General features: G+C 37.3%; 1 protein-coding gene across 1 annotated transcript in view; it reads left to right on the top strand.

The window, feature by feature from the left end:
* LOC106810195 (protein CNPPD1-like) overlaps positions 1–2,342 on the top strand; it is a 33,085-nt gene extending 30,743 nt beyond the window's left edge. The window contains exon 8 of the mRNA XM_014813475.1: positions 1,314–2,342. The gene's annotated coding sequence lies outside the window, so the exon portion shown is untranslated. The remainder of the gene's footprint in view (positions 1–1,313) is intronic.
* Positions 2,343–4,879: the final 2,537 nt, after the last annotated feature.

Below are 4,879 nucleotides of genomic sequence, written 5' to 3'. Positions count from 1 at the left end.
TACCAGGGTACGTTCCAATATATCGAACAGTACCCAGGTTACCCTCCGATAGTACCCTGGGGGACATAGACCCTATGAGCAACAGTAGGCCTAACAGTATGTGTGCAATAGTGATGGGCGGTGTGCGGTGGCTAATCTGCCTGCAGAATGACACATCAAACATTACATAACCACCTGAAGGAAACTTATGTCGTGAAATTGTGATGTTAACGTAAAGTTAAAAGTCATTTAAACGCATAAAAATCACAGGTTATATAACATTATAACCATCTCAAGGAAACTCGTCATGGTCGTAGAAATCACAGGTTATATACCCAGTTTGAAATACATGGATTTTTGCATTACTTAGATGCATGGCCTGGATTATTTTTTACCCTATTTACAGTAGACATGGCTCATGCAATCTCGGGGAAATTAACTGAGTGGGCAAAGTCCAACGTTCGACTATCCAACCGAACTCTTCCCATTTCATTTACGCAATAATATTAAATTAATATAATATAATATAATATAATTTGCAGTTCATATAAACGTAATGAGCTACAGAGAATTACAACGTCAGACAAAAAGAGAGAGGGGGCAGCGTGAGAAACCAAGAGAGTAGATATAATAATGTAACCCAACAAGAGTAGGTGACATTATTATATCTACCCTTACCCCCTACTCTTGTTAGGTTACAATATTGTATCTACCAAGAGAGGCACACATGCACATTTGCACAAAAACGCATGCATACACAAAGAAAAGGAGAAATTTATAGTGGACAGAGAGATAGATAGTAGGAAGGAGTACGAGAAAAATGTGCACTTTGCAGATGCCCAAGTCATATATTCACACACACGCGCACACGCAGATGAACGCTTTTTAAGATTAGATTCTAATATTTAAATTAGATTGCTATGACACCTACAATAATGCAGAATATCGACATCTTCTCAAATGTACCAAGAATTTCAAGAATATGTTAATCTTACTCCTACAATCCTAATATGATATCCACTCTGCGAATCGCCATCACCAAATTATGCGTTCATTATGCTGCGTATGTAAAATACCAACGTACCATTAAATCGTACTTGTGTGCGATATACAAGAAAACGTTTAATCATCTACAAACTGTATATTGTTATATGTGACAACTTGTATATAAAAAAAAATTTCATGGTTAATATAATTATATAAATGTACTTCACAGGGAAGCACATGGTTGAAGAAGCAAAACCTTGGAAAATCTGCTAGTACACATATAAGTATTAGGTATTGTAATATGTATCAAGTATTATAGCAGGGTTCAAAATTAAGGGTTATCACAGGTCGTCGATAGTTGGTGTCATCTTCATCGTATCACAGGTCGTCGATAGTTGGTGTCATCTTCATGGTATCACAGGTCGTCGATAGTTGGTGTCATCTTCATGGTATCAGGAGTCTTATCAATATATATTATATCAGATATATCAAAATATATTGATAGACTCCTGATGGTATCACAGGTCAATGATGGTTGGTGTGATGAACATCCAGTATTAGCAAACTGCACTTATGCACGCAATGCTCACGCGAAGATGGCACTTCGTTTACGCCTTTTCAGAAATTCTACGAGCCATAATTTAGATAGAGAGTTGCACATAGATTGTCAGAAAGATGAATTGGAGTATTTTTCAACGTGCTTATATTATTTTTTGACAGAAAATCGTGAAAGTCCCAAGCTGCTGCATCCAGCAAACTCGTAATAGTCATAAAATGGAGGTGTTCCGGTGTAATTCGCTTGAATAGTTATGATACAAATAAAAATAAAAATATAAATAGGTTAAACCTATTATACGTGTATAACTTATATAAACCTGTTCATGGTAAATTGGTCACTGCAAGGAGATATAAAAAAAATTCATACTCCTATTTCTAATTTTTGTATTGTCCTGTAAATCAGGCTAGATTAGTAGATAATGACTTTTATTTGCTTAAACCCTTATATCTATACGATTTTTATTTAGCTGTAATAAAATGTTATCACCATAAATCAGCACCTCAAGATTTGAATGTTAAATTAGTGAGCCTTATTAGCAATTTGATTATAAGCAATGTAAAGGAATGGTTGATTGTAGTATTGGTGGTTTCATAATATTCTGCACGAGTATTAATATTTTTTGTGCGTATTTGTATAGTTTTTTTTAGCCTGATCAAGAATTCAAATCCTTTAGGTTGGTACTTTGATTTGCTGTGAATGAAGGTTTTGATTGCAATCCTCGGTGAAAACATCCGTGGGTTGAAACTGCAATTTGGCTGATGCAACTTCATAACATAAAACGAATGCAAAAGAAATAAACTATTTTGGCAAACAGTTATTTTGTATGTAGTACTTTTTGTTCGTTTTCTGTGTGTTATGGAAGGGGAATGTTGTGGGACCACAAATCTCAGTTCATTGTAGACGTCTTCTCTGTTATCCGTAAATGTTTCCTTTCTGATACTTAGGTTTTTACTGAGGTAGACCTTGGAGTGATCATTCTGATGTCGGTCAGAATGATTACTCCAAGGGTAGATTGATTTTATTGATCGCGTGATGTAAACATCGAATCGAAATTCATTTTAAAATTGAGAAATCTTGCTAACACCAGCTAAAAATCACACATTAAAATAGAGGAAAAATCGATTTTGTGGTAAAATAGACTTACCGTTACATTGATTTCTGGAAGTGAATCCATTCATTATTCATTCTAACGGTGATTCACGAATCTCACTAGCGAAATATACACCCTATTCAGGTGCGGATTTAGGCCGGTTTGCACCGGTTTCCAGAAACCGGTCACAGGCTGGGTATCTTCAGAATTGACCCTCAAAATCCACCAGAATATAGCCTTTTTTTTAATTCCCGGGGGGGGGGGCATGCCCCCGGACCCCACTAGCTGTGACTAGAACTATGGAAACTGGTCACCCAAACCCTCTGGATCCGCCCCTGCTATTCACTGTGACAGTTATGCTAATCAAATCTGTACACCACACGACGAAGATATTAAAGGTAATTTCAGTACACGTCTATGATTGGTATCAACAGGTTATACAGAAAATAGTGTGCTGATAACTTTCTTCTTGGATGTACACTTGATATAACATGGGATGCCATGACACGTCACGTGTTAAATAAACATTCGAACTAACACGTTTTGAATTTTGAAAATGCTCGGTGTTTATAAATACTAAAATTCACCAATATGACAAACGTTTGCACACGGTGACACAATATATGCCAGTATAAACAAGAATAATATCACCACAGCACAATAATGAAGATTGTAGCGATCCATCCACTGATCTATATTTAACATATATAATTATATATATAATCAGGTTTCCCTCGCCCCCTCTATTTTCCTCTTGCTCTCGCTCTTTCTCTCTCTCTCTCTCTCTCTCTCTCTCTCTCTCTCTCTCTCTCTTTCGCCTTCTCTCTTTCTGTCTTTCTCTCTGCATCATATACGGTCAATGTATTTACATATATGCTCTATGCTGTCTTTCTTTCTCTCTTTGTGTGTGTACAGGTGTCGGTAAAAGTTCTGTGTACGGGTGGAATCCGCCAGTTTGCCATCCTGTCAGCGGAGGAGTGCGACTGTGCGCTCTGTAAGCGGCGACGCTGAGTGACCATCTAGGCTTGGTCTGCGACCGGACGCCATGTTTGGTCTGCGGCGGAAATGCTGTGATGGTGGGCAGCACACTCGGATTATATGGAATTCTGTTCTATATCTATATATATATATATGTATATATAATATGATAATGAGATGAAATTTGATGTTTGATTCTACTTGGCGGTAAAAGTATATAGATTACAATACGACATGTTATAAAACTATGATAAAGGTATGTATAAACGACGGATTACTCTTTGAAACGGTCAGTTTATAGGCGGTATTCAGATTAATGTGAGTGATGCGATATCACGGTTCGACTGTACTGGCCTGAAAGTTGTTGAACGTGCGTGAAGTGCTGTAGTCTTTGATGTCACTACACCGTGTCATGTTCACGGTTCGTGGCGACTTCATGGTTTTCTACTTCTTTCGTTTTTTCGTCACTATAGTGCGCTGATTGTTGTTGTTACTGCCTACGTGTAAAATCGTTGGACGCAGCGAGGTAGGCGGAGAGCGACACGCGTGCCCTCGTGTACAAGATTCTTCCTCGCAATCAGCTACCATTACCAACCTTACAATACCAAATATTATGTTCTAGGGTTAAGAATAAATCATAACGACAGATGTTCAGCACTCAATACCTCACACACATTACAGTAATCTTCTTCTTCCTCTTCTTCGTGCGTTTTTTATTCAGTCGGCACATTTAATTTGTCACCTTATATCATAATATCTACTTCTGTAATATCTGACTGTGTATTTTTTCGTATCTAAAACGTGGTAATTTAGCCGAACCGTTTGCGTTGAGTGAAGCTATAATTGTGCAGAAACTGTGTCCGGTTTCTATTCCTTAGTATTGCAGATTTATTTTCATTAATTTTACCTATTGAACGAGTCACGCAAACCTTGAAATTTGAAATGCAGTCGTAAACATAATATTATTGATCTATTGCCAGCAATTTTCTCTAGTATTTACTTCTCGTAGCATGTTGAGATACTGCATATTTCGTCCACATGCATGTCTAATATACGCTTCCGCCTCTTCATAGCCGATTGCCGGTGTCGTTCGCCATAGAAAGTACTGTAGCAGTTATCGCGTTATAAGATAATAAGTTTAGTTTTGCAATAGTAATTGTCTGTGAAATAGCAGTCGAAAACTAACGGGTTCTAGTAAAAGCTGGAATTTGCCATGATAGTTATACCTCTAAAATTACACAACTAAAATATAACAGTATTGGCGGTATATTCGTTTGCGCGCGTGT

The sequence above is a fragment of the Priapulus caudatus genome, unplaced genomic scaffold (genome assembly GCF_000485595.1).
Source record: "Priapulus caudatus unplaced genomic scaffold, Priapulus_caudatus-5.0.1 Scaffold418, whole genome shotgun sequence".
NCBI lineage: Eukaryota > Metazoa > Priapulida > Priapulimorpha > Priapulimorphida > Priapulidae > Priapulus > Priapulus caudatus.
The sequence above is the reverse complement of the archived record's forward strand: the minus strand, read 5'-3'. Positions and strand labels throughout refer to the sequence as shown.